Source organism: Parasteatoda tepidariorum, chromosome 10, assembly GCF_043381705.1.
Source record: "Parasteatoda tepidariorum isolate YZ-2023 chromosome 10, CAS_Ptep_4.0, whole genome shotgun sequence".
Lineage (NCBI taxonomy): Eukaryota > Metazoa > Arthropoda > Arachnida > Araneae > Theridiidae > Parasteatoda > Parasteatoda tepidariorum.
Window position 1 is genome coordinate 33,841,479 of NC_092213.1, and position 19,480 is coordinate 33,860,958.

The 19,480-nt window shown below is 28.8% G+C and overlaps 1 protein-coding gene and 1 long non-coding RNA gene across 3 annotated transcripts in view; one reads left to right on the plus strand and one right to left on the minus strand.

Annotated features, from left to right (window-relative positions):
* The window catches only part of LOC107457539 (zinc finger homeobox protein 3), a 235,277-nt gene that overhangs the window by 173,691 nt on the left and 42,106 nt on the right, over positions 1–19,480 (minus strand). The window contains exon 2 of one of the 2 annotated variants that reach the window (XM_071186296.1): positions 3,647–3,723. The exons of the other annotated variant lie outside the window; for it this stretch is intronic. The gene's annotated coding sequence lies outside the window, so the exon portion shown is untranslated. The remainder of the gene's footprint in view (positions 1–3,646; positions 3,724–19,480) is intronic. 2 annotated transcript variants of the gene reach the window in all.
* Positions 1–19,480, plus strand: part of LOC107457542 (uncharacterized) — a 115,082-nt gene that overhangs the window by 89,978 nt on the left and 5,624 nt on the right. The window lies entirely within an intron of this gene.

Below are 19,480 nucleotides of genomic sequence, written 5' to 3' on the forward strand. Positions count from 1 at the left end.
GACCCAAGAAGTATTCCTATTAAACCATCATGGCAATGTGTAGTTGGAACCATCACGGATCATGATGGTTGGAACCATCACGGATCATGATGGTTGGAACCATCACGGATCATGATGGCTGGAACCATCACGGATCATGATGGTTTGAACTATCACGGATCATGATGGCTGGAACCATCACAGATCATGATGGTTGGAACCATCACGGTATTATTGGTCCATGAGAATCAAACTTCTCTTGATGATTAATTGGCTGCAATTTTTTCCAGTTATGATTTCACATTAAATGATCTTGAAATATTACATATTATGTTTATTCTTAATTTTGAATAGTAATAGACATTTAATTTATCAAATATAGAGGTAGTTAACTGAATTTTATAAATGAGGCTCTCTTCCTTATGCATATGTGACACTTATTTAAATATTCAATCAAGCAATAATCTGCCCAAACGTTCTATTTCAAGAGATTTTTTAAGGAAACTTCAATTTTAGGGAATTTTCTAAAACGTACAAAAACCAGAAGAATTTTCATTAAACCAGTAGAATGGGAGAATCCAGCAAAATCCAGTAGTCTACAGAAAAAACCCAATAGAGTTGACAGCTATGAACTCATATTAGTCACGAATGTTTTGAGTAAAATTAATCCGCATTTTCATTTTACACAGAAAAGAAATCAAAGGATCCATCCACATTTAAGAGGTATAACTGATTACATGATCCTTGTACCAATAGAGATATTTTATGGTTGCACTATGGTTAACGAAGCTCAGAATTTGGATTTTTCAAATTGGTTAACGCAGGCACAAAAAATGCTTTGTTTTCAATCGTCCAAAATAATAAATAAATGTAGAAAGAAATTTCATAAACATACCAAACTATTGTTTTTATTTTTAATCTAATATTATTTTATCTCCGTCATCGAACAGCATATACCATTAATAGTATTGAAGAAATTTTTCTATTAATTTTGAGCTCAATTCTAAAGAAATTGATACTCTGTTAATACAAACTCACATTATTTGGTTAACATTTTGTGTAAAATTAATCGACATTAATATTGCTGTAAAAATTTTTTTTTGTCCAATGCCCAACTGGATAAGGACCTAGGTCATACAGGCATCTGAAGGGCAGATTTGTTGGTCACTCTTTCAGGGGCACCATATTAGGCGGGCCAACGTTGCATCCACAGTATGTACAGATACTACAGAGAAGGAAAGAACATCCATGCCTTTCAAGGGATTCGAACCCAGAACCTTTCTGATGCAAGGGCAGTTCCCTGACCCCTACACAGGCCGGTCGGCATATTGCATTAAAAATAAATGTATAAAAAATCGCAAAACCCATCCTATGATAATCCATAACCCAAATATTCTATATTAGTACTATGGTTAAGGAGTCGACCGGACTGTGTGGGAGTCAGGGAACTGGCCTTGCATCAGAAAGGTTCTTCGAATCCGGGATGGATGTTTTTTCATTCTCTGTACTATCTGTCCTTACTGTGGGAGCAACGTTGGCCCACCTAATATGGTGCCCCTGAAAGACGAAGACCAAGTGGTCACCTAATATGGTGACCAAGAAACCTTCCTGTAAATGCCTGAATTGACGAAATGTTAACACAGGTGAGCATTGAAAATAAAATAAATAATAATAAATTATGCTCAATGCAAATCAGCTTTAGCCAAGATTTCTACCCCAAAATATATTGTTTAATGTTTGTCATTTACGAAAGTATAAATTTAAGATTAAAATTTTTCTAATCAATTAAAACCTTATTAAAAAATAAAGATAAATTACTGATAACGAGCCATAAGGAGCCATAAAACGAGCCATAAAAAAAAATTTAAAATTCAATCAGGCATAGCATTATGAACGTTAAACGTAATATATGATGAAAAAGTAACATTTTCATGTATACTTTTTCATCATACATTATATGTGAATTCATTTTTTACTTATATGTGTGAAACTTTCAAATATGTTAATCAAAATTGTTTTATTTATATCTTAAAAATTAATTAAGCACAGAGGTTTAATTTTCACACTCATGATTTGTGTTTGGTCAATATATTGAACATTCATGTTGATAAAACCTGAATGATCAAATTCATATTAGTTATGTAATTGAAAATTAAGCTGTGTATGCAAATTTTATGTGTTTTTCATTTATGCAAGTTAAAATTGACCTGTGCAACATGTCGGAGAAATATTTGCAATTTATACTTGTTAAAATTGAATGCCATAAATATGTTCATAAAACCTTAGTGATTTATAAATTCAAAATTGATCGTGCACAGATATGTTGATATAGTATTCTTAAGCAATTTGAGAATTTCTATAGTTATATGTAAAAACTCTGAATGCCAAACTCGAATTAACGTTACTGAAACTGAGGAATAAAAAAATATGGCAAATTCTGAGACAAAACTCTTAATAAAAAGCCAAACTGTTACACATGCATGTCATTTCCTTTATTTATTTGGCTGAATTGAAAGTCATTAATGCTAAGTACAAGACTTTTAAAATATACAACAAGTTCTGTGGACAAAATTATTTGAAATAGTTATCTTTGAGTTGAAAAAAAAAAGTTTTTTGCATCGTTTTGTTACACCCAAATACTCACATCATCTAAATTAACCAAAACTTCCTTATAACACTAGATATATCAGTTGCCTAATGCTATGCCTAATGCTCCTTATAACACTAGATATATCACCTAATATGGTATCATATAAAATTAAATAATGTTTTCGAAAATTAAATTAAAAGTATACATTTATAGATTTTCTTAAAATTTAAACATTAGAGAATTAATTTTGATTAAATTGATAAAAAAATTTTGAATTTGCGGAAACGGGGGTGTCATTGACTTGGTCAAAAATAATCACAAATAATACTATTTTAATTCAATTCAACTGAATTAAAAGCATTAAGAATAAAAGAATGATGCAAAGCTTAAGATATAATTATAAAGACGATAAAAGAAGTAAATAATTACCCATATTTATTCAAATTTTCTAAGGGACTTATTGAGCTTTTGAAAAATAATCACAAATGTCAAGATTTCAACTCAACTGAATTAAAAATGTTAGAAATGAAAAATAATGCAAAGCTTAAGAAAAATAATCATTAAAATTATGACGATACCAGAAATAAATAATGTCTTCTATCTATTTTCCTAAATGGAAAGTCATTAATGAATAAATTAATGACTTACCTGATTAATGACTTACTTGGAAGTTTTTGAATTTGCCGGGTGCTTATAGAGGTGAAAAATAATCATAAATGTCACAATTTCTATTCAACTTATCTGAATTAAAAGCATTAGAAGTAAAAAAGACAAAGCTAAAAAAAAATCGTCAAGATAGAGACGGTACAAGATGTGAATAATTTCATCTACTTATTTGCATACGTGGAAAATCATTAACGTATAAAATTGATACACATATAAAAACAATCCTGCTGACAAAATCATTTAAAATAGTCACACGTGAATGATAAAAAAAAATGTCATTTGCAATGTATTGATACGAATTCTCGCATCATTGAAATCAGCCAAAAATTCTTTTTAATAGACGACACAGCAGTTGCCAAAATACAAAATTAAATACTATTAGGAGACAAAAAAAAATATATAAACACATACTTTTTCTATTCCCTTACTGGTACATTGTTTCTTCTCCTTTCATATCAAGTATTGATGTTGCGAAAAGGAATTTCCCACTAAATACAAGTAAGTATAAGAAAAATAACAAAAAAATAAACATGATAGAAACAAATAAATGACAAAAAAAGGTGTCCATTTCTAAATTCTTTTGTTTGTTCTTGGAAACCAAAATAGCGATTCTGTGGAAAACCAGTAATTTCACGCCAAAAAGAAGAAAAGTGATTTCAACTGTTTTGGTTCAAATACTACAAATCTATAATTAATATAAGCGAAGAGGTTGGATTTATTTTCATTGGATAAAATTCTTCGTTTGCTCTCCCCTCTTTTTTCTTTTTTTTTCCACACCGGATTTTTTTAAGCATTAGTCGCGAATTTCCGAAGAGAAAAAAAAAGATTTCATTTTCTTCAGACAATGATATTATGTATGACTGGAATTGTCTTATGAAACGGAAATGTTTTAAACATTACGCAGAGAGGAGCTAAATCTGTTGTTTGATACAGGAACGACAAATGGCAAAAAATCATATGATGAGTTTACAAATTTCTAGAAAAAATATTACATTGCATTTCGGAGCTTATAAAAGCAGAAAAAAAAATTCTTTTTTTAGCCATAACATTTAAATAACAATGACATGCATTTATTTATTACTAGCTAGTGCTCTTGTATCAACTGAAGTCAAAAATATGTTCTTGTATTGACATCTCTAGTTGCAAAACAACCAATGCATGTTATATAAAGTATGTTAATAAAGTTAATAACAATGAATGTTAAATGTTAATGACTTGCATTTATTTAATACTAGCTAGTGCTCTTGTATTAACTTAATTCAAAAATATGTTCTTGTGTTTACATCTCTAATTGCAAAAACAACCAATGTATGTCAAAAGCTTTTTTAGAAAGTTTCTAATTTCGTAGAAAATCTCAAGAAGTCTGTCTATTACATATCTTTTTCGATAGGCTTGACAAAGGGTGTTCTCGAATTAAGTTAATGCAAAAATTTGTTCTAGCATTCCTTAATTGCAAGAACAACCAATGTATGTGAAAGGCTTTTTTTTACAGTTCCTAGATTATAAGAAAATCTCAAGAGGTCTATTACATATCTTTTGGGATAGATTTGACAGTAAGTGTTCTTGAATTAAGTTAATGCAAGAAGGTGTTCTTGAATTAAGTTAATGCAAAAAGGTGTTCTTGAATTAAGTTAATGCAGAAAGGTATTCTTGTAGTCACTAATTGCTAGATAGCGTTCTTGCATTGACAAATTGCAAGAACAACCAATGTATACGAAAGGCTATTTTAAAGTTTCTAGATTTTTAGAAAATCTCAAGAGATCTATTTCATATCGTTTGTGATATATTTGTTAGTAAGTGTTCTTGAATTAAGTTAACGAAAAAAGGTATTCTTGCATTCACTAATTGCTAGAAAGCGTTCTTGCATTGGCAAATTGCAAGAACAAGAAATGTATGCCGGAAGGCTATTTTAGAAGTATATACTCTTTTTCAACTATATTACTAGATCAATTATAAATTTTTTTACCCCAAAATGCCGTTGCTTGGCCATGAATTAAGTTGATATAAAAAGCTATTCTTAGGCTGACTGATAGAAAGAAGGTGTTTTAAATTGATTAGTAACAACCAATGTATGTCAAAAAGACGTTTTAAAAATGTTTTAAAAACAAATGTAAACTTTCAAACTTTTGTTTAACGTTTAAAATTTTTTCTCTGATACAACACTAGTTCTATGAATAGTAAAACGACATTAAAATTATTATGACACAAAACTGTTGCTTTACAAAATTTGCTTTGAAATTTACATTTGAAAACCACTTTCTTAGAAATTCTTTAAACTTCCTAAATCTGAGGGTTTCCTTTAAAATGCATGTACTAATAGATGAATATTTTGCCGTTATAGTTTAAATAAATAATGAAAATAAAAAAGAACGAATCTATTATTAATTTTAAGTTAAATATAAAATGCAGTAGTTCACTAAATTTCCTTTCCTGTTTTTTTTTTAGCTAGGTTTGTACTTTTGTAATTTTAAATTTAAAAGCATTTATGGTTCACTAAATAAAAATTTTTCCTGCTATTCAAAGGCTTTATTATTAAGTTAAAGGCTTTATTATCTGCTAATTTTTCAAATTTTTTCATAGTTTCAAAAACACTTAGAAAAATCCGTTCAGCGTTGAATAATGATTCACACTGAATATACGATAAACATGAGCTACGATAATATTGAAGTAATTATAAGGAATGATAAAATCGATTGCAATATCGAGCTTATTATCGATAACTGGTACGATTTATATCGTCATCATTATTGACTACTACCAATATATATTGACTACTACCAATTATTGACTATACCAATATATTGAATACGAAAATGTCCCTTTTATTATCGATCGCAATAGTTATTTAATTTCGTATTACCATGAATGTCATAAAATTATATTGTGGTTACGAAAATATTGTTTAATGTGTAAAAATAAAATAGTTACCAGCATTGTTTACGAAATAGTGTAAATTTCACCACAGCTGTGGCATAATATACCAAATTTTTTAACATATAAAGAATTTTAGGGATTTTCCTCAAAATACAAAACTTTTATTACACTAATAACCATAAATAGTCCTCAATATTTATCACCAATAATTGACATTAAATGAACTTCAATTTGAATTTTTTTCTATTTTGTTAATTTATAATTGTGAATTGTAATCGACCAGTAATTTATTATTGATAAATGAAAGTTTTCTTTTTATTAATTTTAAAAGGTTGCCCTGAATAAAAGTAAACTGAAAATTTTAAAACTGCAAGAGCTTTAAACTGATTACTAAAAATGCGGTTCGCTTCATTATCTATCAGAGATGACAACTTGCTCCGGACAGCGAATAAATATTTTAGAGTGGTAGTTTTTTAATGTATGATTCTTGGTTTAATACATTTGATTTATTAGGTTTTTATCCACCACTATTTCTAAATAATTCTTATAAAATTCGCTACTTTGCATAGTGCAGTCATGTTAAACCTTTTAAAAAGTACGCAAATTTAACCAATTATATGCGAAATTTAGTTTGTAATTAGATACCGTTTTTAAAATTATTTTTTCGTGTCCGGAGCAGTTGGCATCTCTGATGTATTAGTAATACATATTCAAATATTAAAGCAAGCAATAAATTGTGTAGAAATTCTATTTCAATAGGGATTTTTTGGGAAACTTACTAAATTTCAGGAAATTTTCTAAAATGTACAACAACAAAAAAAAACGAATTTTTATTAAACCAGTAGACCAGAAGAAACTGACGAATTCCAATAGTATACTGATAAATCTAGTAAAATTAACAGCTATGAAATAATGTAAATTAATTAAAATAAAATAAGCATTCCAATACACCATGAAATATCAATATCATATGAAATAATGTAATATCATTATCATATGAAATAATGTAAATCAATTAAAATAAAATAAGCATTCCAATACACCATGAAATATCAATATTTCTTGACGATATACAGCTAATGTGACAAAGTCAAATTCTTGTACAGTCAGTTTAATACAGGATTAAAAGAAAACTAAAAAGCCATTCCATATATTAAAAAGACAAGTTCTAACTAAACCAGGCAAATAGAAAGTTAAAACCCATTCAGATATCACCTTCCCATGATATCAAAGAAAAGAGAATAAGAAAGCATATTAATTCATGACCAATATTTCTTAGCGATATATCGCAAATTTAAAATACATATATGCAAAATAAAATGTTGCGATATCCGATAATTATCCGATGTGACAAAGTCAAAATCTTGTTCTGTCAGTTTAATAGAGAAGAAATAGATGGATCTTAATCCCTTTCTACATATTAAAAAAGAGATATGATAACTGATACAAACAATTAGGAAGTCAAAATCCATTCTGATATCACTTTCCAACAGAATCAAAAGAAAAAAGAATATGAAATCAAACCCATTCTGATATCAACTTCCAAAATATCAAAGAAAAGAGAATACGAAAGCATATTTATTCAGACGAATATTGCTTAGCGATATATCGCAAATTTAAAATATATAAATACAAAATAAAATTATGCGATATCCGATAATTATCCGATGAGACAAAGATATAATAACTAATGCAAACAATTAGGAAGTCAAAATCCATTCTGATATCACTTTCCAATGGAATCAAAAGAAAAAAAGAATAAGAAATCAAACCCATGCTGATACCAAGTTCCAATGATATCAAAGAAAAGAGAATAAGAAAGCATATTTATTCGGACGAATATTGCTTAGCGATATATCGCAAATTTAAAATATATAAATACAAAATAAGACCGTGCGATATCCGATAATTATCCGATGTGACAAAGATATAATAACTAATACAAACAATTAGGAAGTCAAAATCCATTCTTATATCACTTTCCAATGGAATCAAAAGAAAAAAAGGATAAGAAATCAAACCCATGCTGATACCAAGTTCCAATGATATCAAAGAAAAGAGAATAAGAAAGCATATTTATTCAGACGAATATTTCTTAGTGATATATCGCAAATTTGAAATGTATGTATACAAAATAAAATATTGCGATATCCGATAGTTGTCCGATGTGACAAAGTCAAAATCTTGTTCCTGTCAGTTTGATAGAGAATAAAATGATGGGTTACCTTTCTACATATTAAAGTGAGATATAATAACTAATACAAACAATTAGGATGTCAAAATCCATTCTGATATCACTTTCCAATGGAATTAAAAGAAAAAAAGGATAAGAAATCAAACCCATTCTGATATCAAAGAAAAGAGAATAAGAAAGCATATTTATTCATGAACAATATTTCTTAGGGATATATCGCAAATTTAAAATATATATATATACAAAATAAAATGGTACGATATCCGATAATTATCCGATGTGACAAAGTCAAAATCTTGTTCTTGTCAGTTTAATAGAGAATAAAATGATGGGTATTAAACCCTTTCTACATATTAAAAAGAGATATAATAACTAATAGAAACAATTAGGAAGTCAAAATCCATTCTGATATCACTTTCCAATGGAATCAAAAGAAAAAAAAGAATAAGAAATCAAATTTATTCGTGACCAAAATCAGAGTCACATTTAAACGGAAATCCATCGTCTGTCCAATGGGCCGCCCGAGTCGGTTAACCTAATCTTCGGCCTCAATTATCAATTAAAAGAGGCGAGAATTGCCTTTTCGGAATGCTGTTAGGAGATCGTTAATTAAAGCTAATCACCCGGCAGAGAAACCCATGGGGAGAAATTCTTCTCTTTCTATTTCTATTTTTTCTTTTCTTATTCGATGGCAAAGACCATGTTAATCCCGGTTTGCTTTTATACGCCCCGGTGATTTCTGTTAACTGTTTCTTACTCGTTATTCTCTAGAACAGTTCTATTCTTTAATGGAACACACGAATGGATGTTTAATAATGCGTATGCACATCCTCGTGGAATATATATAATTTAAAATGTTAATTAGCTTATTAATGACCTAGGTTTTTTAGTGTATCACGCTTTATATTTAATATCGTAAAATCAACTAGAAAAATTTTTTCGAAAATTTTGTTGTACAGTATACTCTCGATGTAGCAATCATTTTTATCCAAATAAAAAAGGGACGCTCGTTATGCGTAAACAACGTTATACAAAACACACCTCCAAGGATAAGAAACTTGGAATTTAGAATAGAATAATCCAGGATAGAATAGATAGAATAAATGTGTGATTTTTTTGTTCATTCAAATGGAATTCAAGGTGTTTCCCGTTTAATGTGAGATAGAAGTTTTGATACTTATTTTTGTTTTAATTTTCGCCTCCACTCTGCCGATATGAAATACCCCTAATATTCAACGGAACTTGGATTAAAATCCCCTTGCTATCGGACTCGTCATGGGAGCTTTACGTGGTTTTCCTCTCCATATAACGCAAATGCGGGTTAATTCCATCAGAAAGTCCGCCATGAAGACAAGTTTCTTCCAATGCTTGATATAGGAATTTTCGTGTTTTCTGGGTTGGGTTCGAAATTGCAAGGCTACAAAATTAACATTAATAGTTGTAAACTCAGAATTGGGGCAGTAGTTCACCAACAGTTATAAAAAAAAATAATACTTCATCTAAAAGTTCTTTTGTCTTCTGGGTTGGGTTGAACATCACAAGGCTGGCTATGGAGTTGAAAATTGATTGTCGTAAACTCAAAAAATTGGTCAGCTGTTCAAAGCTGGTAATAAAATAAAATAAAGTAAAAATGATCCATTGGAAGAAACTATATAACTAGGAAAAATCAAATAAAAATAGAAGAACTTCCTCACCTTTGAAATTAAATTGAAAAGAAAATTTAAACACTGAATTCGTTAGTATATTTCCTAGCAAAATATACTCAAAATTAAATTTAAAATTTAATGTTTTTTAAACCATTAGAGATCTGCGGTACAGTAAGCAAAAAAAAAAGACTTGCGACTCCTTAAAATATACAAAGGTGAAAAAACACAATCTCTTAAAATCTTTACTTCAAGCTTTGCAAATAGATATTCTCTTTATCCATTCCCGATAAGCAGTCTAATGGAAGAGAAAGAAAAAAAGCCAAGCATAACAAACATTCCAAAAAGAACAACCTCAAGGGGTGGGGTCTTAAAACAGAACAAATAAAAAGAAAAATATCTTATACACAGTGTATTAACCATCAGAATTTACGACCGAGTTAAGGGTGCGAACTTTAACAAAATATGAGCATTTTCTCAGAAGGAAGCACGTGATAGAAAAAGGGAGGGGGAGGCGAGCAATGACGTAAAAGTCGTGATTTAAGGCGGATTGGGGAGGATCTTAGCAATACTTAAAAGGACTGGCTTCACATCTCCAGGAATCAAACCATTCCCTTGTAACTCACGATTCAAAACTACTTGGAATATACTGGTGCATGCATAGAATACATTTTTTTTTTCAGCATGAATTTATCAATTTTTTTATTATTCCAACGTTTCTTCAACTCTGAAGGAACATAATCGCTTTATTCGAACCCCAGGGTGGACTGTGAAGAACATTAAAGATAGGGTAATGATTCGATTGAATACATTAGAGATGGAATGAAAGATTCGAATGGGATTATGACTGCTGTAGTCAGGCTTAGTTAATGAATTCGATCGTACAATTTAAATTCAAATAATCATGATTTCATTATTATTTGAATGGAATTACCAAGTTATGAATTTTTGATATTTTAAATGCAGTCTGTGTTAATCAAAATGGACAGACTAATCGATTCTTGTAATAAGATTACTTTTCCTTTTCCATTTTAAATCGTGTTCGTTTCACCCCTGGTCGCTAAATTCTTAACAATTTTCTTTTTATTATTATTGCTGCCATTAAACTCAAAGCTCACATCGCTAAGATGAAAATGGTGATTATAGATCTGCAGTTTCTTTTAAAACTGATTAATATTCTCACGCCAGAGAAAACTAAATAAGTTTTAAACAAATGTTTAATAGCCATTACAACTTTTTTTTTCAAAGGAAGCTAATTGAAAACATTCTAGCACAGAAGCAGAATTTTATGCAGTAAAATAAATTTTAATTAATGTTTCTGTATACAGGGTATTCACTAATGACCATCCTTAATGTGTAGTTTTTCGAATTTTTTTTTCAAAAATAAAGACTAAGTACGCACATTTGGAGGACGTGAATTTATATTTAAGAGAGGAAAAAACTAAAATGCTTTCGAAATTCATTAAATAACAAATAATAAAGACAGGTGCACAAAACACCAAAACCTGCTTGATTACCTGTTGAAAGCTGGAGTTCTTCCTCCAGCAATCAAACAGGCTTTAAAAAATTTCTAAAACCATCTTCCTACATTGTAATTTTTTTGATTTCGAAAGCAGTTTTGTTTTTTCCTCGATCAAATGTTAATTTGAGAGAGAATGGGAATTTGTGTGAAAAGAAGACTATGTGTATACTTTACTTTCCTTTTTGACAAGGATTTTAAGGAATATATATATTAAAGTAGATCATTTCGTAACAGCCAGCATGAAAGCGAAAGCACCATGAATAAAAATAGCTAAATTTGTGAAATTTTTTCTTTGTTGCAAAGAATTAGAGGTTTCAGAACAGAAAAATCATTCAATATCCTAAATATAATGCTTGTTTATAGAGTAGAAATAGCTGTATGCTTTTAATTAACACATAATACTGTGCGATAACTACTCCTATTCCTTGCCCGTACGATTCAAAACATAATTCAAAATTCAACAATGGATTCAATCTCCTGAAGGAAATGTAATAATTACTGAAATTGGATATATCTCACAACAAACTCAATCAACATAATTTAAGTAATTTGGTGAGATCAAACTGGGTTATAAACTAAATCTGTGGCAAAAAAATTAGGAAATGATAAAATTGAAGAAAGATTTCTTAGGTCCCTCGGGCTTGTAGGTCAGGAATTTACTTTTAATAAAACTCTAGAGATGTTACATTGTCCGAGTAATAAATTTTAATAGAATTTTTCTGCTAATATCTGAAAAAGAAAATGTCGATTTCGTTTCATTCCCATGTATTTTTCTAGGTTTTTAATCCCATATGCTTTCAATCTATTAACGTAAATACGAAAATAAATAATCTCATGCTATTTTGATCTGTGGATTTATACAAAAAGTGCAAATTAATATATAAAATAAATATTAGAAAGCAAAAAGACTCATGTTTCAGAATGTAGCGGTGGTGATGATTAATCCAATAACAATTTCAGTGACTAAGGAAGCGGATTTTAAATATCAATCTCAAATTCTATTTTTAAATTCTACATCTTAATAAAACCTGCTTCATAAAAACACAACACCGCCATTGTAAATATTCTAAAGCTATCTTCTGATTCAATACCAAAGACCACACACAACCAGACAGACTTTCATGGATGTCCCTTTTGTAGACGGCTATATCTAAACAGAACACATCCGGGCAACAAGAATGTTCGACTTTATTGAAGAACAGTACCTAGATCTATAGTTACCCATGAAGACCTCTCCCACATAAGCTTCTTTTTTTACGACTTTCTTATTTATGGGAAGTTTCTTTTGCACTTGAACTCTTCTCTCTACAACTCACTCCAGTTGGATTAAGGGGTCAAGGAGGTCCCTACCCCCCTTCCAATCCATTGCTAACTTTTGGCAAACAGAAACTCACAAGATGGGCGATAATTTACGAGACCTCCAAAGTCATCAGACAATAATTCATTCCCACGTTGTGATTTCGGTTTAGCAATTTGTGATTAGAGCTATAAATTCTTAATCATCTTCGAGCGTAGATTTGACGTAGGAAAGTAAAGAAAAGAAAAAAGAAAGAAACGAGAGACATCTTTATTCATCTGACCTGAATCTTGTCGAGGTGTTGCCAACCATTTTTACTTAATTATAAAAAGGAGATTATCTAAAGCTGATATTAATTCTCTAGACCTTAAATTCTTCTGGAAAGGTGTGTGGATTAATTACGTAAAATGATTTAAGTTGGAAGTTCCATAAAAAAAATGTATAAACTTTGTTATTTATTGCGAATAATCGCTTACCTTCATTAAGACGTTTAAAGTAGTTTATGTTGACAGAAAGGCTTTTTTTGTATTGTTCTTTTGTCATAAGTTAACGCAACTATGTAAATTTGGAGCAAGATGATATGGACTAACGATATCCTCCTTTAACATTTTTTATAAATAGCGCATAGCTAGGACAATTCTTACTACTTGAAAATGAAAAAAAAAGAAAGAAGTGACTCGCTGATTCATTGAATAAGGGAGTCACCGAATCTTTAAAACTGGAATGAGTGATTCAATTTAATTTGAGGCACTGTTCTTGTCGTCTTCTGTGCTGTTTTTCTTTAAAGATTCTTTTAAAAATATGATTGAAATATGATTCTTCTTTTAAAGATTTTAAAAATATGATTTTGATAAAAAGAAATTAAAATGTTTAATGTGACTTTTAAATAATTATACTTTTATCAACGTAATTTGATATACGATTGACGTTAAGAGACTGACTTTCGTTTGTGTTTACTCTTTTTATTATTCTTGTTTTCATGTATTTACTCTTATTGTTCTGATGTTTATAACTGTTTTATCTTTTCTTAAACTGTTTTCATGGCTCCATTATCATGCATGTTCAATGCATGGAGGCCAATGATATAGAATCACGTGCTTTTGCAATGAAATAAATTGCCATACCATTCTCAATAGCTAAAACCAGTTTCAATCTAATATGCAAAATATTGCAAATAATTTAGACAAATACTTTTTTAATTAAAACAAAAAACATATACTTATCGAAAACTAATAAAAAAATATTTTTTACCGATTAAATTTTGCTAGCATTCCATTTTTTTAAAAAAACTTGAGTAATTGCATTATTGAAGAATGGTTTTCAGTTTCAGGTGCAAAATCTTATGGATAAGGGAAAAAAGCTTTTTTCCCCCAAGATAAATAAATTAACATAAATTCCACAAGTGAACCCAACTTATTTTTTATGTGATTTTAATTTGTTTTCAAAGTGATTTTTATTTTTTTTAAAATTAATTTTAATTTTTCATAAACATTTAATTTTTTAAGGAAAGTACAACCGTTGAATTGTTGCTGAAAACGTTGACTGTTATTGTTGTATTCGAGTGCCAAAATTAGCAAAAATCATTTATTTCCATTTAAAGGCAACTTAAGGTAAGATACTTTCTCGAAATTACATAAGAACTAAACTATTTTGAAAGAAAAAAATTTATCTTAATCCATCTATTATACTGACTCATATTTCAGTCACGTCACGTATATGCAGTAAATTGCAAAAGTCTTCGTCCAATATATTATTACTTTAATTTGATAACAAAAAATGCTATGAAAATAATTTCCTATCAAAACTGCCCTATATTGTCAATACAGAAAGGTTTTTGTACGCTTCTTTTAAAAAGATTTCTTAAATAATATGAATAAACAACTAAAATTTGAAGGAAGTTATAAGAATATTCAAGCTAAAATCTGCACGCCACTGAACATTCACAGTATTTAATTCATTACATAACTACAATTTAGTACTTATTTGAAATATTGGAATTCCTTTCTAAGCAAAATTGCAAATATATTATCAAAATAATAATAAATAAATAAATAATTTAACTTTGAAACATAATGTATGGAGTGTCAAAAGATGCAACTCGTAATAAATATCAAAATTCAACCATAATATGATGAAATCAAGTTGATTAAATACTAACTTAAATGGTAAATAAGGTTCAATAATTTCTCAAAAAATTACCCAATTTTTTGTGAAATTACTGAACCTTATTTACCATGTAATTTCACAAAAAATTACATCTTTTTAACAATATAAATATGGCAATGTCATATTTTGGTCACAGATTTTTGCCAGTTAGACCAATTATTATTTTCTCAAATCAAATTCTATTTTGTGATTACGCCTCACTTTGAAAAAAATATCTCGAATGGCTGATAGTAAAAAAGCAATTTAAAAATTCTTCAAAAGAGGATATAATATTACACTTGTCAACGTGAATCCTGTCATTGCTTTCCAGTGTAGTCTAATTTCGCACAGCTGGTAGGCGACAGAAACCACAAAAAATCACAATTAAATCCCATTCTGCACATCCGCAATGCATCTACAAACTAATTATAATCTAACATTGGGTACAAATCTGCAAATAAGGTCCGCAAAGCTAGAAAACTGCTTTGAGCTTGAAGAAATAAAAAAAACAATCTGCAGACTCGAAGTTTTTAAAACATTAGTAAACAAAATATTTCGACGCAGATACTTTATTTTTCTTACAGTATGTGAGTCATAAAACTGAGTTTAATGATTAAAGTGATTGACATTTCATTAAGCCTTATACCAACTCAAAAGACAAGCACTCACCCTTACAAAAAAAAAAAAAAAAAAAACTTNAAATTGTATACAGCTATTGTTTGAAAACCAAAACCTCTGCTTAAACGAAAAAAAAAGGGGGGTATTTTTGGTAAAACTAGGTATTTCGTTTCCTTTTTTTTTTTTTTAAAAAAAAAAAAAAAAAAAAACTTTGAGTATGAGATGAAAACCATATAAATATTCTATGATTAGTCATGATTTGGTTACTTTCAACTGGAGATATTTCATACCGTATTGAAAACCGAATAAATATTCTATGGTTAGTCATGATTTGGTTACTTTCAACTGGAGATATTTCATAATAGCATTATTATCAACGTTTTGTAGTCCAACAGCTATAACCCAGATTTAAATTTCGAACCTGTTTCCAATCTTAGTCGATGGTTGTTTAATTTAGAATCATATCATATATGAGTAAAATTATTTGCATTTTCATTCATATTTTCTTTTTAACAAGAGCTCCCAGTAGACCCAGCAATTTGGTCACTTTTCAAAATAGACTCCAAAATTGCGTTTTTTCCGACAAAATTAAAACCAATCTTCAGCTTTTCTTTTCGAACCATAACAACTATATTGTTAATTCCATTAATTTCTTTCTAAACCAGATTACTTTAAATAATTCTTTATTATCTACAATAATTTTTTATTTTGTTTTCTTGAAAAATATTGCAATAATTTTTTTCCATTCTGATTTTTAACTTAAGTTATCGTTTTAAACGGTTATCAGTTGGTAACGAAACTGTAACTGAATCAAGGTGGAAAAAAAAATCTAAATTTTATTTCTAGTTCAATACGTTTATATTTTATAAACATAGGTCAACACCTCATAGCAAGATATACTTAGCCACATATTAATAAACAATGAACAGCTTAGAAGCCATCTAAGAAAACAACCTTACTACAAAAACCATCATAAATATTAAATTACAAAATATTTCACCATTTTTTTACCCAATTTGCCAAAACTATCGAACCAATTCACTTATTATATACCCATCTTTATTAATATCTCTTTCTGATTTTCCAGGTAGAGAGATGTGCGTGACAATTTGTCGACCAGGGCCCCAAATAAAGGGACCCATACATGTATATCCACACTTTACTGCGGCGTTCGACTAATGTGATTATTATATTGTATTATGCTTCGTTATCGGCCTCCGACAGGAAAAGAACGGCATTTATGAGTTTTCCTAGAATGCAGGTACATGTTTGTATGTATACAGTGCATAAGTTAGTATCATTTAGTCCTTTTATTACAGTGGCTGGTTTTATCTTTTTATTTAATCTCGATAGTGGATCGAATCATGTTTTATCGCGATATGGAGTTTCATTGTTCATATAAATTTCTTTCTTTCTGCAATCTAATTCAAACTAGATTGAGATGGGTGGTGGGTGTATAAATATTGAAGAAATTAATTAAGTCGTCTCTGAAGAACTCGGTGTAAGCACTTGATTTGAGAAGAACTTGAAAAAAATCATATATTTTATTTAATTATGAATATAAAAATAATTAAAATTTTTTGATAACTATTAATTAAACTTCATGTCTTTTCCATTTAAAATATTTGTCTAAGGTCAATTTGTTTTGCTCATTGAGTTATCAAAAGGATTGGTTCAACTTTAAACCTTAATATGTGTACCTTGAACTATAGTGCAAATGTAATTCGCTCCCACCATAATAAGGTGTTAAGTTGAACTATGTCACCATCAAAATGTTAAGACTACGTATGTAATGAATGATAAAACTATGTATCCGTCAAGTTGAACGATAACAAGAATATGAAGCAACGATATTATGGTTCAATCCATAAAATACAATCCAAAAACTTGTTTTGCTCATTATCTAAGGTCAATTTGTTTTGCTCATTGAGTTATCAAAAAGATTGGTTCAACTTTAAACCATAATATGTGTACCTTAAACTATAATGCAATTGTAATTCGCTCTCACCATAATAAGGTGTTAAGTTGAACTATGTCACTTTCAAAATGTTAAGTCTACGTATGTAATGATAAACATATGTATCCGTCAAGTTGAACGATAGTAAGAATATGAAACAATGATATTATGGTTCAATCCATAATATACAATACAAAAACTTAGGAAGGTCGTTCTTTAATAGTTCCTAAATGTGTTTTACTAAATGTGTCCACTTTAATGTTTTATATGTCCTAAATGAGTAATAACTTTCTCAAAAATTAACTCATTAAAACTTGCACTTGTGTGGATCTAAAGTAATATTTTAAACAAGGGGGCAAAGGCCACTAAAGTTGGATGAACCGTTATCGAAATAAATCATATCAAAAAATGGAATTCAAAGAATAAAAAACCAATTTATTCGTTAAATGAAACTAATAAATGTTTTTCTAATGAAAAGCAAACGCTTATCAACTGAAATAATAATTTTTGTTATAATCATTAAACTGTAATGACTTATTTATTTTTTGGTAATCTTAATTCAACACTTTATTTAATTTATGTCCATAACAAATTGATAAATGTTAATTAATTCTTTTTATTAATTTATTTTCATCTCCCGACTCGTAAAGAGTATATTTTAATGACCATTTTTGACAAAGATTTGAAAAATCTGTTCTGATAGTGGATTAAGTGGATAGAAACAATTTAGATTTAATTATTTTTTTCCACCTATACTTGAATTATTCAATATTTGAGCACCTAACATAGAATAATTCTAATGTAAATGTTCAAGTGAGGAGTAAAAAAAAAAATCGAGAACAGTTTTTACAACTGATATGGGAAAAAAAAATAGGAAGAGTAGTACGTACGCACTGATTACACTTCCTCCTCGTTTTTCAATAAATTGGTAAGCAAAAAGAACAGACAGGCTTCGCGTGCCCAACGTTTTGACCTTCAAAATACACCCCCATCCCCTTGAATACCCCCTCTCGATAGCTAGAGGGACACTTGGGGACTCGAGACTAGAAGCTTTATAAAATGTGTGCCAATGTCAATATCGACGTTTTTTTTTCCTCCGTATTTCAAAACTTCAGTTAATTGATTGATTAGCACAAATATTTTTTATTTTGCGAAAATATATATAAAGAAATATTTTTTAAAAATGCTGCTAATCGAATTTTGTTAATTATAAATCAATATGTATTATAAATGAATTTATGTTTATATATTTAAAAAATATATATGTTTTTTATAAATACCGATTGCTACTAAAAATTTGAATTGTATTGTACTTGAAATGTATACAAGGCAAGAAATAAATTTAGTAATAGCACACTCAGGTTGTAAATTGCCGCGATCATTTCTCCATCTTCATAATATATTTGAATTATTTTTAGCGCCTAAAATTTTTTTAATTATTTTATGATATTATTGTATATCATGTTATTATTGTATTTTATGATATTGTTTTATTATTTACTTACTTTACTAGCACATGATTATAATACTATTTGAAATGAAATGGTGTTAAAATCAAATCATAAACTATAACTTGTTTCTATTCTTTAATTTACGGGAAAACATGTTTTCTACTAAAAATTCACCACTTTTATGATTTTTAAACAATAAAGAGGGGTTGATTTTTTTTAATTTAAGATAAGTTAAGGTTTTTTTAACATTAAAAACAAATTTTGGAGAAAAAGTTTTTTTATTAAAAAAAAAATATTCGAAATTTTTTAAAAAAATTACTTTTTAAAATTTTATGTTTCAATAGCTCCAAAAATTGTTTTGTATTGAACTTTGAAAATTGATGAATTTCTTTTATTTGTTTCTTACTTTGAAATCTACAGTTACACAATACAGTCAGAAATTTTAAGAGGATGATCTCTTATTGATTCTATTTATTATGACCTCTTTATTTCGTTACAGTGCAACTTTAATTGAAAATTATTAAGGCTGCATTTAATAGAAATT